Raw genomic sequence first — 17,034 nt, 5'->3', positions numbered from 1 at the left:
AACTAGACTTTCAGGTCCAAGGGCAAGCAGTAGGCCTCAGGCCCAGCTTCATGCTGGCCCCGCAGACCTCCCACCAGGGGCTCTGCGTCCATCCAGAGCCCCGGCCATCGGCCAAGCCAGCGCCCACCACAGCGGCAGCAGACCACCAGTTCACACTCTCGCCTGACAGAAGCTTCACCCTGGGCTTTGTTTCCTTAAACAGCACACTACAGTGTTAATAACCTGAACTCTTTAACAGTCATGCTATTTTGTCTTTTTGTGATTATCGAGATAATAACAGTACCCACAAACCTATAGATTCCCGTGGGCTTTTCATGGTGTAACCTACGAGTAAGGGACTCAGTGCAAATTCTAAACAAGTGTTGGTTGTTACTTCCTTTATCGCGGGGTTTCCCTGGCAGTCTGTTCTCATTTGTATGTCAATGTAATGAATATATAAAGAGTTTGTACTTGGGTGAAGGAGAATAAGGGTACTTATCACTTAACACAACTGAACTTTCATCTTCTGAAAGCATGAGTTTACAGCACCCACTTTAAATTAGAATGAGGAATAGCCCAATCGTACGTCTTAAACGTACCTCTTATTGCCTGTGGATTTTCTCCTGGTGATCTCCTTCCTGCTGCGCCCTCCACTCTTCCACGTCTCTCTCCGCCCCCTTCACCTGCACACGGGCACACGGCTCTGTTGCTCTCACGGCACCTCTTCCTTGGTTTGGGTGTGAGAAGCAGTTCCCAAACTCTTAAAAATTACACATTGGCATTTTGAGCCCTTGAAAGAATAGATGGTTTTATTAAATAAAGCACATCTTCATTTAACTTTTCCCCAAGGAGCCTCCTTGCTGACAGCAAGCTGGGGAGGCTGCAGTGTTTCAGGTGAGAAGTCTGTGTCTCAGGTGTGCAGAGAGAGCTGCCTGACCTTGCCCGTGGGCTTGGTTCTGTCTTGCTCCCCTCCCCCACGATGGGCTCAACAGTCTTCTCTACTTCCCCGGACTGTTTCAAAGACAAACTCAGCTCGTTTGAATTAGTGAAGGCCACATACCACCAGTTCTTGTGGCAAAAGCTCAGGGGTTATTTGTCCCCACAAGAACTTGTCACTTTGGTTGCTTTAGGCTCCCAGAAGTAGGACATGGGTTGTGTAACAGACTTTAAATGCTGGGAATTTTAGCTGCTAAGACTTTCTATTAACCTGTCATACGCTGGCTGTGACCACCACCTGAACACTGCTTCCTGCAGAGAAGGTGAGACGCACAGCCCACGGGGCTGTTCCTCTCCGCATCGAGCTTAGTGGCGCCTGCAACAGACACTTCACCTGCCCCCCTCATGGCAGGGGAAGGAGACCCCCCTGCAGCCAGGTGAGTCGGGGGGAGCAAAGCAGCAGTAACAGAGCCCTCACCACACGCACCTGGTTGTGAGCCTATCAGGACAGACCGCCACTATAGGAAGCACAATAGAAGACTTGTCCAAAGTGCAGTAAAATCAAAGTTGCAAAATAAATAAAATTCAGAGAGAGAAGCACTGAAGAGAAAGTTCATTTTCAGCTACACGTTGGAGTTTCATACCCAGTCCAGTGATTTTCCTCCATGACCAGGAAGCCTTGGGTTAGATGAACTGCGTGTCAATTCAGCGGGCTTCCGGAAAGCCAGATCAGACCCATCCATCGAAAAAGCACCTCCCCTGAATTCTCCAGCTGCTGGTATTATGCTGCCTTCCTGCTCTTCTCTGCAGAGCAACCCCAAACACGGAGCAAGGGGCTGCCCTCAGGCAGGGCACTGCCTACAGTGACCGTCCTCGGGACGGGGCCACGTGGGGGCGGCAGCTCCGGAGCTGTGGAATGTGGGAGCTGGGGAGGAGAAATCATGGAGCTCAGTCACCTCATTTTAAGCAAGGGCACCGAGACATGGGAGGCTGAAGGGGCAACCTTGTCCCCCAGTGACAGAGAGCTGGACTTGGATGAAGGTCCGTCCACCCCAGATGCTTTCGAGTGGGCTTTCCATCACTGTCTGCTCCGTAGGGACAGAAGGCCTCAGTTAGAAAGCGAAAAGGACAAAAAAGGGGAAGAGATAACTGCAACGTATACTAGGGGGTGAAAGCCCCCTTTTAGAAGTTGGTGGAAAGAGAGATGTTTCTAGCATCGTCAGTCATTTTGAAGACCTTGGGGAGCCAGGACCTGTGGTGCGCGTACCACCCAAGGGACAGGGTCGAACCGGGCAGAGAGTTTCTGATGCTGAAGAGTCCCAAATAAGCAGCAAAGGGGGTAATTAGCGGTTCTCCTAGCCCTGCCCTTCGGTAACTGAAAATCAGGAGCAGGAGCAAGCAGGGTCGCTAATGAGAGCTGAAGGGGAACTCAGGTGGGAAGGACATGAGGGAGACGGGGCCCGCGCTGGAGGGCGAGAAGGCTAGAGCTGGCGTTCCGAGCACCCTGGGTGGGACAAAAGTAGGTTTACAGCTGTTTGGAAAGTGCTACAATAATTAATAAATAATAACACGAGAATACACTGTGTTTCTCACACTCCCAGCTGTAAACTACTTTCGCCCCTATATACATGCCCATTCTTCTAATGCTGCGTGCCCCACCAGCACCCCTAACACTTCAGTGATGCCTTTGACCCCAAAACAAATGATTTAACGTGCGTGTGTCGGCCTCCGAAGATATGAAGAACCAAAGAGAAATGCCATTGGCTGTACTTCTCCTTGCAGACATTCTGCAAGCGAACTCCTGGGTGGCCGATATCCACATTTGGAATATTTATCACGGGCTGAGTATACTTTCTAACTTATTCAAAGTTGAATATATGTGGAATGTTATGCATTATAAGCGAGTCACTTATAATCTCACAACCTTGGTGGTCTTCCTTGTCATACTGACCCCTTGATCAGAGATTGTTTTGGTCATTAACTCTGCAACTAGGTGAACAGGTGGCTCAGCCCGTTTGTAAACAGGTGTGGCAACTTGTCCCCAGGGAACAGACACAACATTTCGAGGCTTGCACTAAGGGTGTGGGTCTCTTAGGGAAAAGGATTGTTTTTGAGTTAACAAAACCCCAGTAACAACAGATGAACTAAAAGAAATATTGTACCATTCTAGTTCTCAGAACTGTGAAAGAAACCACAAAAGATACTGGTAAATTTATAACCCAAATTCCATGGAAAATTCCAAGTGCTGACTCAGTGCCAAATATACCATGTGAACCAAAAACACACAACAAATTAATCTGAAATGTATCTGAGCAAACAGTGAGACTCTCTTCCCTGTTCCACGCGAGTACCTAGCATCAGTCAGCCCCTTTCGCTACGTGAAATCTGAGACTTCTGTTTCTACGCAAAGACAGGCAGCTTTTGATGCCTGAGCTACTTAAATTCCAGACTCCGACAGAACATAAAACTCTAATTCTGATCTAAGTTTGTTTATAGGATTAAGTCTCCAAATGCCTGTATCTGAGTAGAGGGGCATGCTGCATCGGCCCTGACGCCACAGGAACGAGGCAGACAGGCTTCTGAGCGGCCTGAGATGTGGGACCGGTTTTCAGTTTGCTCTCTCCTCTTTCGTCTGCTGTCTCTGCAGCCGACGGTGAGTCTGTGGACGACCAAGTCACCGCCCCCGTCAGCTGCCTGCTCCTGGGCGGCTGCTGATGTCATAGACTGGAGTCACAGGTGAGTGAGTAGGACCCAGGGACCTTCCTGTTGGCTGTGGGCTGGCCCTCGGTCAGCCAGCCAGGGGCCGAGCAACGCCAGACCCAGCTGTTGTGGGGTGGATCTCCGGACCCACAGCTTCGAGGTGTGTGGGTTACGGGCCAGACACGCCTGACATCACCAACACTCCTTCCTCAGAACAGCGGTTTGCTGTGCCACGCGCTCGCGGCAAGCAGGCTGGTTTCCGCTGCAACTGCACAGCAGAAGGGGCGGCTGTCGTGTGCATGTGGGAACTGCAGGGAGCGACCACCCAGACCTCACCCAGGGGGGCTTCAGCTTCGTAAGAAGGGGATAGACTCACATCAGATATTTATGCAACTAGAGAATGATGGTTCCGCAATCCATGCTGCTGAGGGCCGACTCTCAGAATGATCACCTGGGCCCTAAAGAGCCAGTCATCCAAGCGGGGACAGCGGGCCAACCCCTGCCCCCCACCCCGCTCGGGACGGCCCCGCCCACAGCACCGAGTGGGCAGAGACAGGGGGCCTGGAGGGGGTGGGATCACCCTTTACCAGGAATCTGTGTATTTAAAAATAAGTATGTATTTCATGCATGCATCCTATGGATATATATAATGTGTAACATATTATGTATGTTATGTGCAAGGCATCATGTGTCAAGGGCAATGTAACATGTATGTTCTGTGTGTGATGTGATATATCAAAGTTAACTGTGTTACACACATTTATAGATTATATGTGAACATATACTTATGTGTGTGCTTACATATAATTTATCATATATGCTTAAATAGGTAATGTTTATGTATAATCTATACCTATGAATACATATGTATATATAGGGTGGGGCAAAAGTAGGTTCACAGTTGTTCATATAGAAAAAGATATGAAGGTTATGATTATTACAACAGCTTTATTAACTGTGTTCCACATGCCCACAACTGTAAACCTACTTTTCCCACTAGACACACACACACACACACACACCCTGAGTCTCTGTGGGCCAAACATTGCAGCCGCACCCCTTTCGGCTCTGCTCGACACACGCATGTTGCCTGAAGCACGAAGGAGGAGCTCAGTGTACGGAGCCATTGCTTTCATCTTCCTCACTCACTTCCGTTTTTCCCTTCTAGGGGAAGCTGGTGAGGGAGCCCCCGGGCTGCCCAGAGCTGTCACTGACCCAGCCAGGCTGCCACTCAACTCTTCTCAAATGCAGAATCCAAACACAATCAATAATTTGCAAGCAGGGTCCCAGGGCAGGAGAGCAAAGGAGAGGATCACAGCCCAGCAGCTAAAAGTCCCAAGGGAAGACAGTCCCCTGAACTTGAACCCTGAGTTAAAGGTGTGCCCCAGCCCGGAGTCTGCAGCGGCCAAGCTGTCGGCGGGGTCTCGTGCTTCTCTGGCGTGCTTGGGCTTGGGGGAGCACTCGGACGTGGCATGGGCGGGCAGAGCTAAATGCCTAACATGACCTGCTCAGGCCACGTTGGCCATAGGGACACTACGATGAGACATCCACTTTTATCTCTCTGATTATATACTGCAAAACCCTGACAAGAGCCATTGAAGAAAGAAATGTCCCTCATTAAAAAAAAAAAAGAAGAAAACTAGTTACTCTTGAAGATGAACCGCACAGCCCTCTTCCGGCAGTACCACCACCCACTCCAAACACACGGCAGGAGGTCACCAGGGATCTGAATCCAGAAAATACAAAGAGCTCCGACCGATCCCACTGACCACTGAGAAATCAGAGCCCCAACATCCCCAAGGCAATGCGCCCAGTTGTGCTAGATGTCCGAACTGCAGGCCACGTGCTCCATGCAGGAAGCCGCAAGTCTGTCTGCAGACAAGGCTACAGGGAGGGAGCCAGCCCCACTGCCCCCGCGTGCACCCAGGACAGGCTCATTCCTGCTGTCCCTCAGCCTCGTGATGACATCCCCTCTTTCCTAAAGCTGGTGATGAGCCACACTTTCCTCCTGAGCAGGCGACAAACAGCTGGGCGGATGCCAAGGGACCACACATCCGTGGTCTTCCGGCCCTTTTTAATCAACTTCCTAATTTAAAAATGCCATGTTGGCATGGGGTAGGGAGAGAGGAGGCTTGGGATATTTCACAAAAGAGCATCCCCTAATCCTGGGGTTGTTGAAAATCTATGTTCTTACAGATGTTTACGAGTTTTCCTGGTGCAGAGAGAGAACCGATCTGCTTGCGCCTGGCCCTCAAGACGTATTAAATTCATCCTGCAGGAAACCGGCTTCTGAAAAGCTCATGCCCAGATGCATCAGGCAGGTGGGAGTCTCAGCGAACCGGAGGGCCCACGAGCAGATGCGGCATTGATTTCTGAGTGTGCAGGCCTGATTTGATGGCTCTCTATGGGGTGCCCGGCAGACTCGATTATTTCCACAACCAGCCTGGCCAGCTTTGTCTCACAGCGACAGTGTTCTGTGCTCAGAGGACCCAGGCCGGCGGCACCCCTGTCCAGGGCGGGGAGGTTGGGAGAGATGCAGAATCGTCTCTGAGCACTGCCCACCCCTGCTGGAGCTGAGTGAGGCGGCAGCCTCTGGAGCCGGGAGGCAACGCTTACTTTGCAGAAGCCCTCCTGTTGAGTGCGCCTAACATCCGTGATGCATCTGGGCCCGGGGAACAGCGTGAAGACGCTACTCAAAACAGGGCTGGAGCTAGAAATCCTCTAACGATAATCCTGGTCAATGTGCCAGAAAGAGCCCCGCCCCATAAATTATTAATCTGCGAGTTGTCTGATTTACAGACCTATGCCTGACAGCCCACACCAAGAAAGGTCTCCAGCGAGTGTCCAGCCTTCGTGGGGGATTTTCTCTGACACGACTGGAGTGCACTCTCCCAGTAGCGAGGCTCCAGGAAGGGCGGCCAGCGAGCAACGCCGTCCTAGGCGCCTCTGCGCCACATGAACAAGGGCAGAGGTACGTCTGAAGCAGGGGACCCGGAGCACACGCTGACCCCAATGGCTCACACACTGTCAGCTGACTCACAGCGTTCCACTTGCACTTTCAAAACACATGCGTGCAAAGCCCTTGAAGACATTCACTGCAGCCCTCCTAACACTGCAACGATACATCATAGCACAGAATTTGGGGAAAGAAAGGTCAAGTGCCCTTTTGAAAGAAAAGCGTTTGCTCCCATCTCCCTTTGGTGGGCCGCCCACACACAGGGACAGACTGCCTGAGACCCGAGATATCCCGGAGCCCGCCACTCCTCCCCGGGGAAAGCAAAGGGTGTCCGACTTCAGACTAATGCTTGGGCATCTCATGGATTTGCCCCAAAACTTGTTATGCAAGTCCGCTTTCCCATCCAAAGTTGATCTTCAACCCTAGAGCTAAACTAAAAACCAACAAAAAACCAAACAAACAAAACCCCCCAATTCCCTTAGAAAGCACACTTTCAGTGAGGTGGACATCAGCATATTTCTCAGCCTGGGACCTCTCATTGTCTTTCAAGGCTAGCCCCCACCTGCTCCACAGCGCCTGAGGACTAATGTGACACAGAGTGGCATAAAGTAACTCTGTCAAGTGGAAAGTGATGTGACATAATTTTGGCCCTTAAAAAAAAAACGAAAAAAAACCACCCTGGGTTCTACCTCTGAGAGGCAGCCGGGCACAAAGGAAGCGCAGTAGGTGCCACGAAAGGGCTCCCTCCTCTTGGGAGTGGGCACGCCGAGGCCGGCACAATGCTGGTAATTTGTCCTGGGGAAGTTATAACCCGTCATACAGCCAAAAGCAGTTATTTTAATCATGGAGAGCTTGGCTCAACTCTGAAATGACATACAGCAAAGGGAAAATAATGGAAATACTACTTTTCTCTAGACAACACTGCACGAATCTGAGGATATTTTGGTATTTAATATTGTTTGGGTTAAAAAACTCAATATTTTTCATTCTAATTTACTAGCAAATTTTAAAATAAAATAAAATAGGCTATATATGTATATATATGCATTGATATAAAAATGAAGAATTTACCTATTATGCAAAAAAAAAAGAGCTCAATGTGAATGTTTAGAAATCTGGAGTATGAGAGAGAAAAGACCGACACCAAGTGTCAGAAGCTTCCCGTGAAGGGTTAATGTGATTTGCAATGTCTTCTGAGGTCTAGGTTCATTGAGGTGGGGTTTTTGTTGTTGTTCTTTTCTTTTGGGGAAATGCATAGTATTTGTAAACCGAAGAAATGACCCTTTAAAAAAGTTGCATTTTCTGTCAAATATTCATGGTCATTGTGTACAAGTCAACAGCTAAAGTAAAGCAACTCTTTCAAAAAAGCCTAAAAATAAAAGCAAAATATACTCCAGTGGTCTGCAATACCCAGGAAACTGTAAACAGACAGTTAAAAGATAACAATTTCTGCCTCATTTCTACCTTGAAAGCAGATGAAATAATTAGGTCATTTAAAATGAAAACCTTACCTTTTAAGGAGACTAGGAATTATGAGAACAGGATGGAACTCTTTATCAGTGAATTCCCCGAGATGGAATGATGTTAACTAAACATTGAAACACCCCTATCACACTACTATAGTCACAAAATTATATAAGAAATCTGTGTCACTGGTGACAATAAAAAATTAGGATTCCAGCAGGCTTCACACTTATTTCTCAACTCAGAGGACTGCTTGGCAAAAACAGTCTCCATTTTTCTGACAAGCACTGGAAGTACCAGGGGTTGTGTTAATTTTCATATTTCCTATCTACAGAGCTTACAGATCAATAGAAAGCTCAGTTCAATTTTCATAATGTCCAGTAAGTTGCCAGTGAAATTAGCCAAAACCTCCTTCCAGCTAGGAAAAATATATACCAGTCAAAACTAATTACGTCTGGCCTTTCACTGAAACAGGAGTCTGCTCATTTTACTGGTCTGGATACACTGTTCCAGAAAATATTAATTAAACACACTGAATAATGGCTGCTGTACGTTTCTGAAAACAATAATGCCTCAACAGTTCATTTTCACTTCAGACCCATGCACGGGAGGGGGGGGGACCCCTGCCCTAGACCAGCAGCCCGACTATTCTTTTGTTACTGACCACACGGAGTTGAACTTTGCTCCACTTTGGGAAGGGGAGCCACCGCTCGACACACGACAAGGAGACCAGGACACATTTACCTGCAGGAACAGCAAGGCGAAACCCGAAGCGTCGCACACCAGTGCCTGCAGCCCCCGGCTCCCCGGCTGGGCCAGCGTGGCCGGCAGCCCTTCCCCTGGCAGCCACCCCGCCTTCCCTCTCAGGGACTCACCCAGAAAATGCTCCAACCTGCTCCACGACCACAGAACTCTTGTGAGGCTTTTGAACGCCCACCATTTGTCCTCCATTCATCCAATCAACTTCCCACGGCACACCTCTCTGCCGGTGCTCAGACCGGGCCACTTCTCATCTGTATGCTAATTATTTTGCCACATGGACAAAAGTAATAATGCTTTCCGACAGGAAACTAACAGGCCTGAAGTCGAAGATGGAAATTAATAACTTGACACCACTAAGCGACAGGGAGGATGGGCATGCGTGCTGGAGGCTCGGCGGACAAGCAGCCGCAGACAGGGCCAGCCCTGCGTGTGCACCGGCCGGCTCCCCGGGAGACCACAGCACAGCAGCATCCCCGCTCACTGCCGACTTACCCTGTCTCGGCTGTGTCCTCTAAGCTCCGTGAGACACAGCCATCTCCCCAGACCCTCGTCTGGGAGGGAGCCCCATCGCTGAGCTAGATGCTTTTCAAGGTACGGCTGTGGATTAAACTGGTAATTGCTAGCCTTCCTGTTTATTAAGCTTGCAACACAGTCGGTGGAGATTGGGGAGGCATGCTGTATGATTCTTACATTGTAGCCACAGGCCCCTAAATCTCTAGAGCAGAATGTGTATCATGTGCAGGGCCGTATTTAATGGAATAGATGAGAACAGTGAATATCAGAGGCAGGCTGCTCGCAGCTCACAGGAGAGGCAGCCCATCTCAAAACCAGCCCCCATCACTCATGTGGTGGCAAATCCACGCCGTGGCCAAAGAAACCTCACACAGCCACTCGAACCCGCAGTGTCTCACACGGTGCTGCCACTCAGCTTCAAAACGACACAAAGAGGCCCCCCCACCTGCCCTGCCGCGGCTCAAAACGGCAGGGCAGTTCCCTGAGAGTTAACAGGAGCCGGCTCAACGTCGCTTGCAGGTTGCCAGCCTCACTCAGGTCTGTTTCAGTGCGAGCTGCTTTTATCGTTTTCTTTGAAAACAAAAGACATAGAACGATTTCCCAAAGAAAGTTAAACCACCATCCACCTTTTAGTGTTGCTTGCAGGAAGAAAATAATAGGGAAAAGTTTTATCTGAAAAGGCAAGACCAAATCACATTTCCAAGGTACAAAAGGGGACGGAGATGCACGCGCTCCATTAGCATTTTTCTGGTGAAAAGGAAGCGCTGATTTTATAAAAGGCTTCTTGAGACAAGCAGTTAGCGCTTCACTCCAGCAGTGACGGAGACCCCGCACTCCCTGCGAGCCGCGCGGAGCGGCCACGGCTCTGCAAGGCCACGTTAAATCACACAGGCTCCTTAGCGCCTCCCACCCTCCCCCCGGACGCGAGCCTCGAACACAGACTCCTGTTTAATAACAAGTGCTGGCAGCGCGCGGGCGGCCGGTGCCCGCGGGGGCACCACCCCGCAGGAGCCGCTCCGCTGGAGGAAGAGCCCACCCAACCGCGCGGTTTTAAGAAGTGTGATAATTTGTCATCAAATGAGGGCCTGAGCCGGGTCGTCAAGGAAACAGCTGTGCGCCCAAGTGCCCCGGCGGTCACTCAGAAGAGCTGGAAGTGGCAACAACGAGATAAACCTGAGGCGACCTTTAAATAAAAGGAAAGAGGTACCTTTACGCAGAAGAGTGGGTGGCCAGCCAGCAAAATCCCGTTGCGCCGTCTGCTTCCGCGTGCGGGCAGGGCCGCGGCTGCCCCGGAGGGGCCGTCACACGTGTGGGTCCCAGACCCTCACGCATGTGCGCCCCATCTGCCCTGCGCCCCAGAGCCGGCGCGGGCAGCCGGCCGGGCCCCGGGAGCGCCACCAGCAGTGACCGGCCACTCAGGGCTCACTGGCAGGTGTCCGGGGCGGGGTGGGGGGGGGGCAGCGCGCAGGAGCCCGAAGTTACCCAGACACCTGATTCTAGCCTCCCAGGCGGTTCCTCTGCGTCCAAGCCTCTGGCCTGACGCCTGGAGCCCAGACCTCCTGGTTACTCAGCGGTGACACGCAGCCCTGCGGGAGGTGACCGCAGTGTGAGAGCCAGCCACGCTCCGAGAGCGCCCTGTGCCACCCGGCCCTCGCGCGGCACAATACCCCTTCCACTCAGTCTGCGAGGGTCCCCTCCCCCTCCCAACTTCTCCAATAATCACCACGTGGGGAGCAGGGATTTTCTTTAAAGAGATACATTTGACGAACATTTTCTAACCCAACGGCCCCGGACAGCAACGCCTCTCAGTATCTCTACATGATAAACAAGCGTTTCTGCGTTCTTCCCAGTTTCCGAACACCTGGCTTACATTTTCTCTGCCATCTCTGATTACTTCCACAGATACCCCGAGGACTCATTACAATGTCAAAGCTTAAAACAGTTTCATTGTGAAAACAGGCACAGAAAAATCATTGTGTGTGCTTGAGCGAGGAGGCAGGTGTGAGAGACCCGAGCGGGGGGAGGCAAAGAGACAGGCAGAGCAGAGTTGGAGAGAGAGGACAGAGGGAGAGGAGAAGGAGAGAGGGAGTGGACAGGAGCCGAAGGGAGGAGAGAGAGGGACAGACAGACAGAGAGAGAGACAAAGCACACTCCAAACTGAAACCATGATGCACCGAAATGGAGCCTGCTGATGGGAAATGCACAGCCGCTACCTTAAATAGTCTGACATCAGAAAAACCGTGCACTCGCTACAAAGGTGCAGCGTTTAGTAGGACGCCTTGCACACGTCTATCATTGTGGGCGACATTTCTGATTTGTGGAGTATGCCAATTTAAAGTACACATTCTTTCTATCAGCCACACAGGCTGTTTGGATGTGATTCACCCCCTATAACTTCCGAATGACAATTTTTAAAATTATGCACACGTGCACTTCTGTGAGTTGGTGGCGCCTTGCCGGTGTAGTTTAATTAGGAAAGAATGTAGGTTGCTGTCAGGTGAAGTGTGGTAAGGACCGCAGTGTGGTGACACTTGGCAAAAAATGGGTTAATCATGTTCAAGTTTTTGTTCGAGCTTATCCTCTGTTGCTCTTTTCAGAAGAATGCTGCACGTTTTCCCCCAAAGAAAGCATTGATGAAGAGGGCATTTTTAGAAACTTAAAACAAGAAATCGCAATTCAGTTATGATATGGGGCAATTTAATTACAGGAATTTAGCAAAACTGGACATCCCTCTTCCTGAATTTGCCATTCACTTGCTTCCTGGGCAGTGTTCTGGAGAGGCTGTGCCTCACAGTCGACTTTGTGCCAAAGCCCCAGATGCGTCTGAAAAACTGGTTAGTGCTTGGAGATTCCAGCCACGGGCTGAAGGGACATGCGGCCGAGCCACACGCGGTGTCAGCACTGGGTGGCCCTCACCAAAGGGGCTCTCCCTGGTCCCTTGTTCCACTGCATGGGCTTCATAATGGACAAACACTTAAGAATGAGAATAAAACGTTAAGCTGTTTGAAGTTGAAAATGTAGCCACAGAAAATGTGTAATGAGTAAACAAAGTATTTTAGAAGATACAGTGTGTTTCCAAAAACAATGCCTCTCCCTCAAATTAGATTGTCTTACAGGCAGAGTCAGAAATCGAGTTTATGTACGAGGCTTCAGAAATATTATTTAGGCAACAAATTTTTCACAGAGAAGTGATTGCATTTTATCACATGTGTAAAGCCTTTGTAAAAGAAAATCAACATCAACAAATCATCAGATTGTTAATTTAAAATTTTACCTCTGAAGTATAGTTTAACAAATAGAAAAACTTTAAAAAGCTTTGAAGTTGCAAAATATTTTATTTATTTTCACTAATTGATTATGGCATAGAAAACAGACATAACACATCAGACAGTGAAATAATTGGGCATATTCAGTGATAAGGTATGAAATATAAAAACTTACAAGAGAGTAAAAAATAAGTAAGTCAGATGCAAACTAGGAACAATAACAGCAGTACCTTGAAAACCCCTCCCTCGCTGGGAATCTTGCTGCCCTGCTTTTCTTAGGTGTGTGCTCCTATTTCTTTAGACATTTTCGTACACCACACACACAAGGCCACAAACCATGAGCCCTTCGTCCTTAATGTCAGCTTCCAACACAAATTTATAAAATTGGCCTAAGTTTTGCTAGGAGATGCAAGTTTAACTCAAGAGAAGTTAGAATTTATGTTGCATGTATACTTTCTCCCTACTGGTTCATCTTGATAATCCCAACTCATCTTTTCAAAAATGAAATTTTATCAAGAATTACCTAAATTTTCACTACCAGTAGGTTTTCCACTTGAGAAGCGTGTCCACATTGTGTTTACGGTGTCTTTGAAAACCACAATTATACACATGCAGGCCACTGCAATGACATCATATTATGTTTGGTAATTTGGAAAGTCGGGTAAAGATTTTTATGTGCAAAAGAAAGCTATAGAGATTGTGTGTCTTTTCTGCCACCATCTTCAAACACAGCCGATTGTGACCGAGGACGCTGCCCCTACTTCTGCCTCTGCAATGATTAAGGTGATGAAAGTGAGCCATTTTCAGGTTGCCAGTGAACTCGCGGGAAGTCAGTCACTGCTGAACGTAATTGCTATCAGCAGCGGACAGCTCCCGGTGCTGAAAGGGAAAGGGGGAGCCGCCTGGCTCACAATGGCTCACTCACCCAGCCTTTGAAAAATCACAGCAAAACTGAACGAGGCAGCAAGTGCTCGGGCTGCACAGCACTGTCTGCAGAACAATGGGCGCCAACTCCAAATCCTGCGATAATCACACTAATGAGATTAATCAGTGAATTAGCAGCAGTCAATGTCAGGGAGGCAAGGAAGAATCCAACCAAGATTGGTAATTAACTTTTTTTATGGGGGGGGGGAGGGGAAATCAACTGAGCTCCCTCCTAGGCATCTTCGAAGTTGACAATTCTGCTTCGCCCATCTGAAGGCCATATGCACGATTCAGGAGGCAGCAGCCTACTCTTCCACGTTATAATGTGGGTCCAGGGACCACACTGCTGATGCTTAAGCCAGCGTCCTCTGAGAAAAGTGATGTCATTTCCAATAATCTTCACAAACAATTGGGCTTTCCCTGCTTTTAACTTTCTAAGTGTGAAATTAGTACTTCACATAAAATTACTTCCCTGAGACACTAGCTAAAATATAAGAAATATGGCTGATTAAAAAAAGGAAAGGATTATATAACAGCTGCTCTTGCTTGTGTGAAGCCTATGACATTGTGGCAAGACTTGTTAAAAGTGCCATCGAGTGAAAACTATCACACAAATACATCAGCCGTGGTCTGATAGCATCGATAAAGAAAACTTACTGCTATAGCACAGCTCCAAGGAGAACTCCAGCCCATTAAATGATGACACTTGGGGTGGGGGAAGAGACACTTTCCTTTAGGTCAATTAGAAAAAACAAACTTTCTTTATTCTAGAGTGTGTCACTGAAAGCCACATACAACATACAACCAACGCTGGACTCAAAGTTCTTGAGGGGTGAGAACTTACAGCAAAGCGGTGGAGCTGCTTTATAAAAAAGGATTATTGGGCCCAAACCACTTTTTATTCTTCAACTAATCACATTTTCGTCATTGCAGAAGACATGCCCCTGGAGCTGCCACTTTCGCGACACTGAGCAATTAGACCCCTTATGCCTGAAGGGGGGGGTATGCACTTTTGTCTAGGAGGTGGATTTTGTTCAGTCAAAAATACAAACACAAACAGAAAGGTCTTATTATAAAAATATTTTTACTCTAAGTAAATAAAGAACTTAAAATTCTATGTATAGTTTTAGTGGTATAAAGATTGTCATGGCTAAACTAGTACTAAATTCAAAGTCGAGGCTCTGTATTCTGAGTAGCTAACTGTCACATGAATATTTCCCTATATATTTTCTGCCTTTATCTGCTTTACCTTGAAACTACAGTTTGCAGGTTGAATTTTAGTTTATTAATTTAAATCACACTAAAAGACACATTTCTGTTATAAATTAAATATTGTTTCATTATTATGAACTTCAAACATTGAGGTTGTAGTTTAAAAAACTTTGAGTTTGTCTATTGAATCAATGTAAGTCAACTTTCTTCCGACCAGGCAAACATCACATCACATCACGGATATCTAAGGTTTTAACAGGCTTTCCATAAGTGATACGCTGTATTTGTAATGCAAAGTAATCCAGTAACGTCTCTGGGAAGTTCCTGTTTCAATGTCTGCATATCATCCGAGTTCTGTTCATGCAGCAAGTTTTTTTCATAAACAACACCTCGCTTAAGGCATGCAACCCAATACCCATTTTGCTTTAGAGAGAGACTTCTGGGGCGACCCACTCTGCAGCCCAGGAAGCGTTCGGCTCCCAGCCACGCTGTGAGAGTGACTAGAACATGGAGCACACAATGGCCACTGCAGCAAAGCCCTGGGACTACGGTGAGACAGACCCTGTCCGCTGCATCCACAGAATTAACCCCCGGCACACCACATACCTCACACCATGACCACAACCGCTCCCAAGTTACACTCGCTCAGTGTGGGTCACTGTGCCGGCTCAAAAGTGCCCGAAAGAGAAGAAGCCTGCTCCACCACCAGCTGGAAGGACGGTGCGGAACGTGCCTACCACGGAGACGCAGAGAGGCTGCTTTTTGTCTTCAGTGAATACTGATATTAACACCCATGGTCCAGAGAACAAAAAATTAAAACACACCCACCAACAACGAGTGAAACAACCAGGGCCTCGCGCACACTGCGGGGGAAGCTCTCACTGTTCGGTGTGCGGTGGCTTAGGGAAAAAATGTCGCCGGGCAGGAATAACAAACGCCGCGCGATAGGCTCCTGGGCCTGAGGGATCTGCTCTGCTTCCACACACAGCCCCGCACGCACGACTCCCACTCAGCCTCTCGAGACGCTTTTTTTTCCACATTTTTTTTTCACGAGCTCCAAATCCCCGGCATATGACCTTCTGTTAAATAGATAAAAAAAAATTGCTTATCAGTCATGCAAATGAGGCTGAATTCATTTTCCACAACAGATGGCCTCATGGATAATGATGATGGAAGAGAGAAAATTGAATGTGTCTCACAAGGTGGCCATGGCAACCGAGAGCAGAATAATATCAATAATAAGCTCACTGCATAATAAGGTTGTCAATCCCACAAATCAAAGTCTCCAGCTAAATCAGGTATCCGCCCCAGCTAGTTACCAGGTAAATAAAATATATATACACATATAGGTTGCATTTTACAGCGACTGTGCAGAAAGAAAGCTGGCATTTCAAGCCGTTCTGTGGTGTGTGTGTGTGTGTGTGTGTGTGTGTGTGTGTGTGTGTGTGTCGGGGGCGTAGCTGGGTAATGAAACGAGATGTGGCAGTTTCTCCCTTTCTTTTTCTCTCGTGTGTTCTCTGTGAGGGACTTGGTTTCAGGAAGGTGGTGGAGTGGCCATGTTGACACGGGGGACACGGCTGTGGCAGCCCTCTGCCTCCTGCCGTCCCCGAGCTCTCCCTGCCTGTCTGCACTGATGCCATTGCCGCTCGCCTGCCTCGGGCGTCCACCTTGGCTCCCAGGGGGACATCCTGCAAAATGAATCAGCAGCCATCCTGAGCGGCTGATTAAAATGAAAATGGCAAGGCACATGTCTGGGCGGGACTGGAGCTCAGCTTTGCTGCCTGTCTGGCAAGCGTGCTCGATATAGCTCTTGCTAATAATGGCTTACGGCCTCTCGTTTTTTAAAAAGGTATCGCCCTTTTTCCCCTCAGCCAGCTGGTGTTGGAGTGTGAGTTGGCGTGCATGTGTGTGTGCACACATGTGTGTGCGTGTGTGGTCAAGGAGATGGGAACGGATGGCTCCACTCCTGTCATTTTCTGCTGCTCACATGCCGACTGCTGCCTGACAAGCCCATCACTGGAAAACTGACCTTATCTCTGGCTTTCTTTTGGGGAAAGGGGCAGTGGACAAGCCTTGGGGTCACGGGGCCAGTGACACACTCGGGCTGCCTAGGAGACCACGACAGCCTCTCTACACCCAGCAGAACAATGTCTGGCCGCGCCGCAGGCGGCAGACCGGTGGGAGCTCTCCCTGCCTCCCAGGCTCGCAGCGGGACCTGAGAGGCAGCCTCTGAGGAACCTATTTCTGTTCCCAGCACTTGCAGCAGCCTGTCCTGTGCCCCAGATATTACGCAACCCAGAGCATCGGAATAGAAGGCTGAGG

The 17,034-nt window shown here is 48.8% G+C and overlaps 1 protein-coding gene and 1 long non-coding RNA gene across 17 annotated transcripts in view; one reads left to right on the top strand and one right to left on the bottom strand.

Annotated features, from left to right (window-relative positions):
• MYT1L (myelin transcription factor 1 like) overlaps positions 1-15,759 on the bottom strand; it is a 351,165-nt gene extending 335,406 nt beyond the window's left edge. For 6 of the 16 annotated variants that reach the window (XM_053924160.1, XM_053924168.1, XM_053924171.1 and 3 more), the window contains exon 1: positions 15,319-15,758. The gene's annotated coding sequence lies outside the window, so the exon portion shown is untranslated. The other 10 variants (XM_053924169.2, XM_045189550.3, XM_053924172.2 and 7 more) reach the window with 7 other exon arrangements.
• LOC123478986 (uncharacterized) lies at positions 3,153-7,263 on the top strand. The gene is made up of 2 exons (XR_006654422.2): positions 3,153-3,651; positions 4,784-7,263. It is a non-coding gene; the product is annotated as an uncharacterized lncRNA (long non-coding RNA).
• Positions 15,760-17,034: the final 1,275 nt, after the last annotated feature.

The sequence above is a fragment of the Desmodus rotundus genome, chromosome 5 (assembly GCF_022682495.2).
Source record: "Desmodus rotundus isolate HL8 chromosome 5, HLdesRot8A.1, whole genome shotgun sequence".
Lineage (NCBI taxonomy): Eukaryota > Metazoa > Chordata > Mammalia > Chiroptera > Phyllostomidae > Desmodus > Desmodus rotundus.
Note: the sequence above shows the minus strand (reverse complement) of the source record. Positions and strands in the feature narration are given on the sequence as shown.